Below are 14,243 nucleotides of genomic sequence, written 5' to 3' on the forward strand. Positions count from 1 at the left end.
GCTTGAAACTATCCCATGGAATCCAGCCAGACAATGGCAACTGACCTGAGTGGGCCTTGCAAGCTCTCCTCCAAGCAGGCAAGAGAGACTAGCTTTGCCATTTACTCCTGTGAAGTAACACAGTTAGTACGACAACCTCAGGTGGGTTATCTTGTCATCTGAGAAATATGAGCAGTGACATCCACTTGATGGGGTCAGTGAATAGATAAGTAACACACCTCTGGACTCATACTTGGTATACAGTAGGTGTTCAGTCAGGGATGGCTGAATCATAATTTGATGTTTGTGACAGGTCTTACTATGTGGCCCAGGCTGACCTGGAACTTACTATATACGTTCAGACTGGTCTCAAACTCTTAATCCTTCTTCCCGAGTGCTTAAGAGTATAGATGTGTAATATCATACCAGGCCTGAAGCATAATCTTGTTAGGAGGGAAGGAAAATGGATGGGCACAGGACATTTGAATAGTGCCCAGGCTGGTTCCTCTGTTTATTTTCTGAACACATTTTAACTCTGCGAATTCGCTCTGCAGCCTGGGACACCTTAGTCAGCATGTGCTTCAGTGAGTCATCTGGAGCCTATGAGGTTGGTATGGCTGATTGTGGGTTCCTTACAATTCTTCCTACTTTACAATGTTCAGCCAACCTGGAAAGCCTGGCCCATGTGGGTTCCATCATAAAGTGAGTAAACTGTTGGGACACAAACTCCTACAATCTTGGATTTGGAAATGGCCTTTAAGGATCTTCTAGATCCTTACCACCAGAGTGGTGGTGAGAATTGGGTCTCCAGCTGTGCTGATGAAAGCTGGCTCCTGTTAAAGCTCTCCTGGCCTTGTGAGGCACCTCTTCTAGTTCCAGGGTATTCTATTGTTGGGGACAGTTAACACAGAGTGTATGTAGCTTTCAACTAATTCCTCTTTTAACACACACCCAGTGTAGAACAAAGCATTCTGTCCAGAATGGAGATAAGCAGAAGAAAAAGGCACTTTACAGAGCCTGGTTGGAACAAAAAGTAGTAATATTGCTACCACATCTGGCACGAAGTAGGTGTATGGTTTTCTTCCTCTGTCCTCTCCAGATGACAGCTACCATCAAACCCCTCTGAAGCCCTAGCTTGGTACTCCAAAGCTACCTCTGCTCACACTATTGGATTTGCCATGGGAGAGCCCAGATTTTCTGTCATAGGCATCTATCAAAAATACCAGTGGCTCATGTCTGTAATTCTAGTTACTTTGGAAACAGTTCTGAGGATTGTGGTTCAAGATCTACCCAAGCAGGAAAATTCGTGAGACTCTTTCTCCAAATAACCACCAAAAAGCTGCAAGTGGAACCATGGCTCAAGTGGTAGAGTGCTAGCCCTGAGGGGGAAGAAAAAAAGCTCAGGGACAGTGCTCAGGCACTGAATTCATTCAAGTCCCAATATGGACACACACACACACACACACACACACACACACACACACACACTTAAGTGATGGCTGGAGATGTGGCTCAAGTGGAGGAGAACCTAACAAGTATAAGTTCAAATCCAACTACTATCATAAATCAATATTGCTTTGTATGTCCCTCCCCCACAGTATAACCCCTGTTTTCACTGTATTTGATGTTGGTATAATTTGGGGAGGGGAAGGGAAAAACAAATTGTTTAAATAGGAATACAGGTTAACCCATTGCAACAATGAGATGTATAAGACGCTATGTCGAAAAACAAACTTTACAATATAGGCTTGGGGGGGAGGGCACAGGAATGTAGTTGTGGAGATGGGAGGGAAGGGATGGTAGGGGAAAAACAGAGGAGGCAACAATGCTTGATAAGAAATGGACTCATGTCCTTGCTCATGTGATTGTAACCCCTCTGTACAGTATTTTCACAATAAAAAATTCATTAAAAATAGTAAAAGGAAAAAAAATATTATGACCACAAATGACTTTTGTCCAGGGTGCTGGCATACGTAGACAATTCAGCTTTATAGGCCATTCCAGTCTTGCCTCCTGTGGTTGGCTACCTGGCAGGAAGAGGCTGGGAGGAAGGGGATATATACATGAGCTAGGCAGCTTTCCCAGGAAGAGTTGGGGGTTTATCCTCACACATTCCCAGTCACCAACGTGGCCCCATCCAATCTTATGGTACATAGGAACCAGCAGCCAGTGGCTGTCTCTCCCTTCCCTCAGTGCTCTGACTGGTTCAGTACTTACCAGGTATACCTGACAAGACAGCACAGACGGCTTGCCTCAGTAACCAAGGGGAGCTCTTACAGGTAAGCAAATGTCCTGGGCCCAAGGGGACAAATCAGTCTCAAGATTCAGAATGGACTACATTGTGATGTCACACCACTGAGGTGTTCCTATAGGAAGGCCTTCTGTGACTGGTTGGTATCAAGGCACAGGGCAGGCAGGAGGGCTGTCCCTCTAGAAGAAATGGACTAGTCTGTGTAATATTTTTGATCACACTGCTAAATGAAGCAATGAGATGTCTACCACACACAGGACATGGCAGATGAAGCCACTGCTGATTCTGTCCTGCTCCTACCTGAAATCAAAACCATCTTTATGATTTTTTGTTTGTTTGTTTGGTGCCTGGGCTTGAACCCAGGGCTTTGTACTCTTGCTTGGCTCCCCACCACCACCAAGATTTGTGCTCTACCACTTGAGCCACACCTCTACTTCCAGCTTCTTGCTGGTTAATTAGAGTTAAGCATCTCTTAGCCGGGTGTCAGTGGCTCATGCCCGTAATCCTAGCTACTCAGGAGGCTGAGATTGAAGGATCTCGGTTCAAAGCCAGCCTGGGCAGGAAAGTTCGTGACTCTTTTTTTTTTTTTTTGGTCGGTCATGGGGCTTGAACTCTGGGCCTGGGCACTATCCCTCAGCTCTTCAGCTCAAGGAGAGCGCTCTACCACTTGAGCTACAGCGCCACTTCTGGTTTTCTGGTGGTTTATTGGAGATAGGAGTCTCACGGTCTCTCCTGCCTGGGCTGGCTTTGAACCGCGATCCTCAGATCTCAGCCTCCTGAGTAGCTAGGATTACAGGCGTGAGCCACCAGCGCCCAGCAAGTTTGTGACTCTTATTGCCAATAAATCACCAGAAGAAAAAAAACAAAACAAAACAGGAAGTGGTGCTGTGGTTCAAGTGGTAGAGCGCTAGCCTTGAGCTGAAGAGCTGAGGGACAGTGCCCAGGCCCAGAGTTCAAGCCCCATAACCAACCAAAGAAAAAAAAAGTTAAGTATCTCTTGTATTTTTCTGTTGGGGCTGGCTTTGAATCTCAATCTTCAGATCTCAGCCTCTTGTGTAGTTATGATTATAGGCGTGAGCCACCAAGTCCCAGCCCCAAGTTCATCTTTGTTAATATTTTTCCATACCAGTTGATTTAAGGGGTATCCCAACTCTTCCCATTTCTATGAGACATTCAAAACTCCAGGATTTTTTTTTTGTTTTGTTTTTTAAAATTTTTCTACTGATTGAGAAATATATGTAATTTTCCTTCCTGCCACCTGGTCTGGCCTCAAGACAGGATTTAAATATTAGCTCAGGAAAACAAACACCCAACACAGATGTCCCATAGGTTATCTCAGATAGTAGTGTGCATGGGTTACTTTTCTGTTGGAAATTGATAATTAGGTACAATTTATATTTAAAACACCTAAAAGGAAAAGAAAGCTCCCTAAATAGGGCAAAGTCGAAAACATTTTAGAAGCCTAGTATTCTGGGAGTAGAACGTGTTCATTCAACCACTGCTCCAAGCGACATTGGCAACTCTAAGTTTTAGAGTCTAAACAGTGGATTTCATGCTTTAGAGCAAACTACAGTCACGTGGAGCGGTGGTTAAATGAACACGTTCCACTCCCAGAAATCCTGATTATTGGATCTAAGATGGGAGCCCTAAATTCCCATTTTGAACAAGTCACTAGCCCATGGAAACGATGTTGGTTCAGGGACCATACTTTGAGAAGGAAGGGGTGCTAGTATCCTGGGTTTGATCCTAAAATAGTCCTGCCAGCTGATGGCAGTATTTTGAGGTTACTGGAGAACAAACAGGAGCTGTGGCTTTGAGGCCAAAGTTAGCTGAGCCCTTTGGGTTGAGCCAATGTGCTGTAGTATCTATTCATTGCCGGGACTGAATTGGCATTGGAGGCCCCTGCTGACATCGTCAGGCCCGGCCTGTACCCTCTTGTCAACAACCTGACTTCCAGCTGCCAGCGTCCATGTGCTCTACTTGGGGTTTTCTGCTGCTCCTGGCGCCCCCACTGCCTACAAGCAGGGCAGTTACAAGTGTTAGGACAGAAGCCCCAGGAATGTCCTTCACCAGTGGCACCAATCACCAGCTCCTTCCTGTTCCGGTAAATGAATGGGGGAAGGGAGCTGCTCTGCACTGTCTCCTGGATCCCCCTCATGTCCGGGTAGGGAGGAGGGGGCCTGGGTGGTAACTGCCTTGAGGACACACCTTCTGCTGCAGCCTTCCTCCTGTCTCTACTTCCTACCTCCTCACGCTGGCACCAGCCCCGAAACACACTGAAGCCACCAGAATCTTTGTTTCAGGCTTTGTTTCTGGGGAAACTGAACTAAGACAATGAATCAGGGCTAGTTCTTGCCCTTGGTAAGGTCACATTTACAAGGGGAAACATAGAAACTGGCTTAGCAGAATTTGGAGCATGTCTGACTCACTGGGGAGCACCAGGTCTCGGGGCAGATGGAGGCCCTCTGCTGCCTGCCCTTTGGAGGACCATCAAGGTGGCCACAGAGAATGCTCGTGGGTGGGGGTGGGGGCTTGCATATGCAAAATGTATGGAACTCTGCTCTTGTCCACACTTTGGGGAGCATCAGATGTTTGGAGAGGGCGCTTTCCTAAGAACTGGGCCAATGTCACGGCTACATCCAGCCTCACACCTAGCCACAGACCCATCCGTGCAGCTCTTCCATTGCCTTTGCCATGGGCCCAGGCTCCTACTCCTAACTCCTCCCACATCTCCCACCAACACCCCCTTACCTCCTCAAATAAAAATGGCAAGAAAAATATAATTCAAATCCAGGTTTCTCCAACCGGGCACTTCATAGAAATGATGGACTTGCCACTGACAAACCCAATTGCTGATGGACCGACCACCTTCAGAGGTCATTCTTAGGGGACAAGGTACCTCAAGGGTTCTTCTTTCCCCCACATTTCAATCTGGCTAATGGGAGCATGACACTTATAGTGACGGAGTATTGGGTCTACCTTTCAGTCACACCCAGGATTCACAAGGTCACTGGCTACAGCCCTTAGACCCAATTTGGAGAACTCAGGATGGAGTCAGCCAGTAAAGGTGACACACACTTGTAATCTAGGATACTCAGGAGGCAGAAATAGGGAGGATTGTGGTTCAAGGCCCTGTCCCTCCCCCCCCCCCAAATTATCAAGCCTCATCTCAAAAAAATAAACAGAGCATTGTAAGGTCTGCACAGGGACATCTCCCTACCTCTTGGCTAAGTTTCTGCCCAGTATCTGTTACCTAGGTAACTGACACACCTGGAAGCAGTCACCTTTCCCTCCTGCTAGGTCACATCTTGGGCCACCTCTGGTCACATGCCTCCTATCTGACCTCAGGAGGGTCCCAGACCCTGAGGCCATATCCAGATCCAGTGTGGCCACACCTTTCCCCCTACCTGGCCACACCTCTTCCTGTCCCTGGCCAGGGGTAGGTTGCCCCTTTCCTTTTCAGCCATGCTTCTCTACCATGCATGGCAGGGTCAACAGTTTGGTAAATAAACTTCTCCCTGAATAGCACATGGTATTCTCTTCATTGGCTACCTAATGAAACCCACCTATTTAATATACCTTACAAGCATGATTGATGTTCATCTGTAATGTGAGCTACATGGGAAGTATACTTAGGAGAATCACAATCCAAGACTGGTCCTGGGCAAGAAAAAAGAGAGACCCTATCTGAAAAGTTAACTAAAGCAAGAGCTGGAAGTGTGATTCAAGTGCTAGAGCAACTATCTAACAAGTGTCATGCCCTGAGTTCAAATCCAGCTAAGCAATAGAGGCAGAAATAAAGGAGTACCAACAGGATTTCATTTATGGGAAGTTCTAGAACAAGAGAATCTGAGGCCACAGAGGTAAGTTCAATAGTTGCTTGAAGGAGTGGGGGGGATGGGGGATGGGCTAAAGCTGCCACAGGTGATTCTTTGGGTATAAGGAATATTCTTGAGGGCTGGGAAGGTGGCTCAGTGGTAGAGTGCTTGCCTTGCATGCATGAGGCCCTGGGTTCGATTCCTCAGCACCACATATGTAGAAAAAGCCGCAAGTGGTACTTTGGCTCAAGTGGTAGAGCGCTAGCCTTGAACTGAAGAGCTGAGGGACAGCACCCAGGCCCAGAGTTCAGCCCCACAACCGGCAAAATAAATTTTAAAAAAAAGGAATATTCTTGATTGTGTGTGTGTGTGTGTGTGTGTGTGTGTGAGAGAGAGAGAGAGAGAGAGAGAGAGAGAGAGAGAGACTATGAATGTTCTGGGGCTTGCGTTCGGGGCCTGGGCACTGTCTTTGTGCGTTTTTGTTCAAGGCTAGATCTAGATCTCTATCACTTTAGCCACAGCTCAACTTCCAGCTTTTTGGGGAAATCAACTGGAGACAAGAGTCTGATGGGCTTTCCTGACCAGGCTAGCTTTGAACAAATATCCTCAGATCTCAGCCTCCTGAGTAGCTAGGATTACAGACATGAGCCACCAGCACCCTGCTTAATATTCAGATCTGTGGGAGACATTGACGAGTAAGACCCCATCTGAGTTCCGGTGTGCCATGAGGGTGCATGCTGGCACACATTCCTGGAGGGCGGGGGTGGGGGAAGGAAAGCCCCTTCCTCCATGCAGGGCAAGGTCCTGCACCCACTGCCAGACTCAGGTGATGGTTTGGGGGAAGTGCTGTTGGTGCTCCTCTTAGTTAACTGTGTAGAACAATGTCAAGATTCCTTTTGTCTATTTAATGGAGCCCCACTTGCTCCTTGCTTCCTCTTTTATTACCTTAAAGGACACTTTCCAATCACCAATTAAAGGTTGCTACTTGTCCACATTCCCCAAGAAGGTCTACTTTCTGCCCTTTGATTATCTGTGACTGTCCTGTGACTGTCCTCTGACTACAGACTTAATCTTCTCTGCCCCTATGCCCTATCTAAGTGTATGATGTTTTTAATAAACTTTGTCTATACCCGCAAGGTAGGGTTCCTTTCTGCTTACCAGACACTGAGTTCCCGGGTCCCGCTGTGTGAACAGCAACACAGATCTATACAATTAAATGGATGAATTGAAGCCAGGCACTCACTGGTGGTTCCAACTAACCACCAGAAAATCACAAGTGGACCTGTGGCTCAAAGTGGTAAAGCACTAGCCGTGAGAGGGAAAAGCTCAAGGACAATGCCCAGGCCCTGAGTTTCAAGTCCCACAACTGACAAAAAGAAAAAAGTAAAAAAGAAAAAGAAAACAATCTTAAAAGTCTAATGTATACCTTATTAAAGGTAAATGCATGCACAGAAGTGTGTTTGTCCAGTATATTATGTTATTTATTAAACATACAGGCAAATACACAAATTGCTTGTCTAGGGAAACTCTAAAAGGAAATACATTAAAGTAGGAAAGGTTTGTGTTTCATGGATGGTATTCTAGATGGTTCTTTTATCTTCTTAGACTTATCAATAATTCCTACCTACATGATTCTTCTCTTATGTAATAGTAAGAGAAATGTCCCTGTTTATTGCACGTGGAGTGAGGAAGGTATGGTGGTCTCCAGGATGCTACATGTTCAGTGTGTATTCTGTGTGGTAAAATCCTATGGATTTGTTTCTGGATATCGCCTGTTCTAAGACTTCAAAGCAGACTGGAATCCCTTAGAAAGTCAGCCATAATGTTCCTGGCTAAAGCAAATACTGTCTTAGTATTTCACCCACCAACTTTCTATACTTTGCTGCTTTGTAACTACATCATGTCTTCATCAGGGACTGGACTGGACTGATCTCTCCTATATCTCTCTCTCTTGTCTTCTTTCTCTCTCTGTCTATGTCTCTGGTGATCAAAACCTAGAACTTCACACATGCTAGGCTATGGTAGCCTAACTACTCAATTACATCATCATCCCAAAGGATAAATCTTTATTCTTTATATTTCCATCCACCTTTAGCATAGCAATTTAGAGAAAACAAGTCTAATTTGGCACAAAACTACTTATACAGTAGCACTGGTTGCTCACTGTCTATATCCCAAGCATTGATGTGAATAATTTTTCCTGCTATGTGAAGAGAATCTTCAGTCCTTGCTCAAAATTTCTGTCTTACTACTTCCTAGTTTTCTGGCCTTGAAAAAGTCATTTCCTCACCCCGTTTCCTTATTTATACAGTGGTGTGGTTGGGATCATTGGATTGAGGTTGTGTGTTGAAAGTCTTATATAAACTAGTAAACACACAGTGGTATATAGAGTGTTCATATAATAAATATAGGCCCTGCCTTTCTTTTAGGCCTCTTTCATTCATTGCTCTTTGCTACTCCTTCCTTGTCAACTTTCATCCAGTTCTCTGAAATGGTCAATTATGTTCCCACCTCAGGGCCTCTGCATACACTATTACTCCTACCTGGAAGACTCCGGTTTCTACATCTCCCTGTAGCTGATTTTTATTTTAGATCCAATATCTCTTGAGACTGTGCCTAAGCCTCCTAAAGCATGTACCTCCTCACGTTCACATGGTTCTCTGTCGCTTCTCTATTGTAGTTAGAAGCAATCCTCCCTTGTTCTAATAAATATGGCGTCTTTTCCTTTGTGCCCAGCAATGCTATCACACAGTACCAGAGACAATTATATCCTTTCCACGTTTTATACCCAGGTGCCTCCACTGCATCAATGTCCTTGTGCTCAGAGCATTATTAAGCAGAGGTTACCCAAACACAAGCATAGTGGTGCTGAGGCAGCCCATGTGACATCAGGCTCCTGTGACTAGCAGGAGGGTAGCCTATACAGCTTGGCTACTTTGCACAAAGTGGTGATTCATTTATCTGTGTGACTACTTAGAACAGCATGCAAATTAAAACTCATGGATTTCTTTTTTTTTTTTTGCAATTTTCCTTTTTTTTTTTTGGACTTCCATTGGCCATGATTAAAGCAAAAGTGCTGATCAAGGGACAATTCAGAACCTGAAGTTACCTGGCTTGTTTGGCTCTGATGGTCTACCTCCCATTCAAAAATCTCCCTTCTGTTAGAGAGGTTCTGTCTGTTTTGCTCATAGACAGAGCTCCAGCCTTGGATACCAAAGGTGCCTCCAAATTACAGACTGAATGAACAAATAGTTATTGACCAGTAGGCTACACATTTCATGGATTCAGTTCAGTTGTCAACTGTTTTGCAGAAAGAAGGGACTAGGAGGTAAATGCTAGGTGTTCTGGTCCCAGTGGCTGGAGGAATCTCTCCAGGTGTGGTTGCCCTGGTCAAACAACTCCACTGAAGACAGGGCAATAAAGAGGGCATTGTGCTACCTACAGAGATGCATGTGTTTGGAAAAGAGCACAGGAAAAAAAAACTGCTGGGTATAACCTTCCTGGCCAGGTGTTCTCTTCTCCGCTGTATCATCCTTTCCCCACCAAAAGCAAGGAGAGCCCACCTCACGGCTCTCTTCAGTGTCAGCATGGGGATTTTGCAAGGTTCTGGGACCAGTGCAAGCCCTGCCAACACCATAGTGGAATTTTCTAACCCATGCCAAAGAGGGAGCTCATTAATTTTCATGTGTGAAAGAAACAAAAGGCTTCTTGAGCAACCGGCATATTTGCTCTGTGGAAGGAGGGCAAAGCTTCCCAAGAGGAAGGTGGGTGAGTCATGCTGGGAAACATCAGCCCACCCCCCAGCGATGGTACCACTGTCCTAGGTGACATAAGCAGAGGCAGGAAAGCACCCTGCTCTTGTTGTAGAGACCACCTTGAAAATGTTCCAGAATGTTCTTCTACTAATGTTCCTTCCCTCCTCGTGTGAATACACACCATTTCTCTGAGCAATCATACCCACACACTTGCTTTTCAAACTGGACAATAGTGTAAGTCAATCCCCCAGTGCTTAGACTACTTGATATCAGATAAACACTCAGAATCTTTTTAGTGAGTGATGATTCAAAACATTGTATTGTGTCAAAATAAATAAACAAAACAATAATAAACCACTGTACTGTGAAACAATGTGTTTTTCTATATAGAAAATAGTGTAGGCTGGGTGCTGGTGGCTCATGCCTGTAATCCTAGCTACTCAAGAGGCTGAAATCTGAGAATCATGGTTTGATCCCAGCCCAGGCAGGAAAATCCATGAGACTCTTATCTTCAATTAACCACCAGAAAGCTGGAAGTGGCACTGTGGTTCAAAGTGGTAGAGTGCTAGCCTTGAGTGAAAAAGCTCTGAGTTCAAGCCTAAGGACCAACAAAAAAGAGGCGGGGGGGGGGGGGTGACAGAGAGAAGAACAAAAGGGAAATACTTAAATGCAACATCAGAAGATAGATCTCTCTTGTATTTTTCTTTATATCTTATCCTGCATATACATATTATATATTCAAACATGTCTACTCTTAGACCATAAAGTTGCAATAGAGCTAGCTGAGCATAGTTGGCTCACGCTCACGCCTGTAATTCTAGTTGTTCAGGAGGTTGAGATCTGAGGATGACAGTTTGAAGCCAATCCCTGCAGGAAAGTCTGTGAGACTCTTATTTCCAATTAGCTACCAAAAAAAAAAAAAAAAACAACTAGAAGTGGAGCTGTTGCTCAAGTGGTAGAGTGCCAGCCTTGTGTAAAAAAGCTAAAGGATAACACCCAGGTCCTAAGTTCAAGCCCCAGTACTGGCACATACATATACACAAAATTACAATAAAGCTATTTCCATTTTGACACCTGGCAATGTGAATCTATTTTGGAGAAGAATGCAAAAATTACACATTCTCTCTCTCCCCCCCACACTCACTCTTTCTCTCTCTTACTCTTTCTTTCTTCTTTCCCTTCCTTCCTTCCTTCCTTCCTTTTTTTTTGGGGGGGGTCCTGTCGTGGGGCTTGAACTCTGGGCCTGGGCACTGTCCCTCAGCTCTTCAGCTCCAGGCTAGCACTCTACCACCTGAGACACAGCACCAGTTCCGGCTTTTTTCTTTTTGCTTATGTGGTGCTGAGGAATCGAACCCAGGGCCTCATGCATGCAAGGCAAGCGCTCTACCACTGAGCCACCTTTCCAGCCACTCTTTCTTTCTTTCTTTCTTTCTTTCTTTCTTTCTTTCTTTCTTTCTTTCTTTCTTTCTTTCTTTCTTTCTCTCTGCCTTCCTTCCTTCCTTCCTTCCTTCCTTCCTTCCTTCCTTTCTTTCTTTCTTTCTTTCTTTCTTTCTTTCTTTCTTTCTTTCTTTCTTTCTTTCTTTCTCTCTTTCTCTCTTTCTCTCTTTCTTTCTTTCTCTCTTTCTCTCTTTCTTTCTTTCTCTCTCGCTCTCTCTCCCCCTCTGTACGTGTGTGTGTGTGTGTGTGTGTGTGTGTGTGTGTGTGTGTGTGTGTGTGTGTTGGTCCTGGTTTTGAACTCAGATCCTGGATGCTATCCCTGAGCTTTGCCTCCTGAGTAGCTTGGATTACAGGTATGAACCCCTGGCATCCGGTTCACATGGGTTTTAGCATCAATACTAACATGGTTCTAAGATTGATGGATAGAGTCTCCAACCCTCAATGTTCACTTCCATTCTGTTGCTACTTCAGCAAAAATATTGAAGAGGCATTGAATAGTAACCAATAAAACAACTATGAATTAGTCTGTCATTCCCCTTCTCTCTCACTCACAGGCACACAACTCCCTCCCCACCCCACCCCCACCCTCAGCCCCAGCAGATGGTACCTAGAGCTCTGTGAGAATCAGTGGCCTCCTAAGGAAATGACTCTGTAAAGAAGGTGGGGGGAGCTGCCTAAATTAAACAGAAGTAACTAAATTCTACACAGATCTGGAGTTCTCTGACGACAGTGGCCACCAGCAGCCTAACACAGAAAGCCAATGGGGGTGCAGACTAAGTTCTCCTCCCTCCAAATCTAATTTTTCTGCAGTTCACATTCACGAGGGAGTCTGGGAGCGCTGTGCTGAGCCAGGACAGCCTGTCTGATGGATTAGCTTGTCGAAGGAACAGCCAGGCTGAAGGCAGAGTGGAGCTCATTCCCCTTACTGGGTCCTTTCAGAGTTTTATTAGACTTCCATTTTTTTTTCCCTTTCGTCTGGCTAAGTACCTTCTTCAAAACTCTCACTAATGATTAAAAAATAAAGGAAAAATAAAAGCTGATTAGTGGAGTTTGAGAAGAGCTAGATGGTGATGAAGTGGTTTGGGAACAGAAGCTTAAGGAGCTGCAGTTTTTAAGGCTGGAGGAAAGAACCTGAAATGGAATCAAATAATGATGCTGAAGTGTCAGGCACTTACTAATCAACTGACAGAGACAGATGCTTCCTAAACCAGACCCAGCATTGAGCAGGGTGTCTCAGCTTTGCCCTAAAGCAATGAAGAACAAAACTTGAAGAAATAAGCACATAGTGAGGTAGGAGGGACTTAAGGTAGACCTAAGAAAGGACTTCCTGAAACCAAAACTAGCTTATTGAAGAATAGAAATCTCAGGGGGTTGAGAAGGAAAAAAGTATGGCTTGGGCCTTACAGTTTTATTGGTGCTTCAGGGTTGACTCTTGTTTATACATTATCTACCAGTAACCTTTGGTGACCCAGAGGGAGCCAGTGGTGGTGGTTGGGTGAGGAGGGGTGTTGAGAGCTTTGTAGATGGGGAGTTGTGTTTGCTCTTTCAGGATGGGGAACAACCAAAACATCCCCACCAACAAGAGCAATAGAAACAGGGTACTTGTAAACCTAGTGCCAATGAATGAATGAATGAATGAATGCTGATCACATTTGAAAGGTGAGAGGGTGGGGATGTGCTCCAGGAAGCAACAGTACTGCTTGTTAAACAGCCTCTGGTATATGGAGGTTTATAAAATTCAGGCAGAGAGCCCATAATCCTAGCTACTAAGGAAGCTGAGATCTGAGGATCCAGGTTCAAAGCCAGCCTGGGCAGGAAAGTCTGAGACTCTTATTTCCAATTAATCACAGAAAAAGCCAGAAGTGGTGCTTTGGCTCAAGTGGTAGAGTGCCAGCCTTGAGCAAAAGTTGCTCAGGGACAGTGCCTAGGCTCTGAGTTCAAGCTCCAGGACTGGCAAGAGAAAATAAGTCAGGCAGAGAAGCATTTTAGCTCCTGATAAGATAGAAGCAGTAGGGTGTTTTGTTTGTTTGTATATTTGCTGGTAGTGGGGCTTGAATTCAGGGCTTCCTTTAGCTTTTTCACTCAAGGCTCGGTGCTCTACCACTTGAGCCACACCAACACTTGTAGTTTTTGTTTGTTTCCTGGTTATTTGGAGAGAAGAGTTTTGTGGTCTTCATTTTGAAGGTGATATTTGTTAAAAAAGGAAAGGAAATAGCGGAGGGCTCCTTCACAGTCCTTGTATATCACTTTGCCATGTGAATTTATTTGGGAGCACTTACCTCCAGTTGAATGTTAGCCTGCTAAATTATTAATAGCCTGTCTCCCCATATTACCATTGCACTATAAACTCAATGAGGCCATGGGTCCTATTTGTCTCTGTTGAAGTCTTGGCAGTCAGTCAGTATAGACTATATCATGCCACAGTAGTCCATAAATATTTATTGAATGGATAAATAAAATAAACCAGGAATGAAGGATGAAGCTATAGACTCCAGGTCAAAGTCCTGAGCTCTTCATCTCTGGTAATATTCCATAGGAACCAGGATGTGTATGTAGCTAGGCTAATTAAGAATGCCTTCTATGCTGGGTGCTGATGGCTCACTCCTGTAATCCTAGCAACTTAGGAGGCTGAGGTCTATGGATCACAGTTCAAAGCCAGCCTAGGCAGAAAAGTCTGTAAGACTCTTATCTGCAATTAACCACCAGAAAATCGGAAGTGGCACTGTGGCTCAAGTGGCAGAATGCTTGCTTTGAGCTGAAGAGCTCAGGGACAGTGCCCAGGCCCAGAATTCAAGCCCCACAACTGACAAAAAAAAGAAAAGAAAAAGAATGTCTTCTGGAGTGACATTGTCTAAAAAGAAAAATACCCATTAACTGACTTATGCAACAGTAACCTCTCTGCATATCACCTTCGTAATTCAAAAATATAAATTAAAAAAAAAGAATGCCTTCTGCTCAGGGATGAAAAGATGAAGCCCATTGTACTTTCTAATCCAATGGCCC

General features: G+C 44.8%; 1 protein-coding gene across 4 annotated transcripts in view; it reads right to left on the reverse strand.

The window, feature by feature from the left end:
- Positions 1–14,243, reverse strand: part of LOC138803692 (barrier-to-autointegration factor-like protein) — a 49,903-nt gene that overhangs the window by 24,949 nt on the left and 10,711 nt on the right. For 2 of the 4 annotated variants that reach the window (XM_069987747.1, XM_069987748.1), the window contains exon 1: positions 2,197–2,295. The exons of the other annotated variants lie outside the window; for them this stretch is intronic. The gene's annotated coding sequence lies outside the window, so the exon portion shown is untranslated. Of the gene's footprint in view, positions 1–2,196; positions 2,296–14,243 lie in introns of those variants that run through there. 4 annotated transcript variants of the gene reach the window in all.

The sequence above is a fragment of the Dipodomys merriami genome, unplaced genomic scaffold (assembly GCF_024711535.1).
Source record: "Dipodomys merriami isolate MVZ:Mamm:240054 unplaced genomic scaffold, mDipMer1.0.p SCAF_346, whole genome shotgun sequence".
Taxonomy (NCBI): domain Eukaryota; kingdom Metazoa; phylum Chordata; class Mammalia; order Rodentia; family Heteromyidae; genus Dipodomys; species Dipodomys merriami.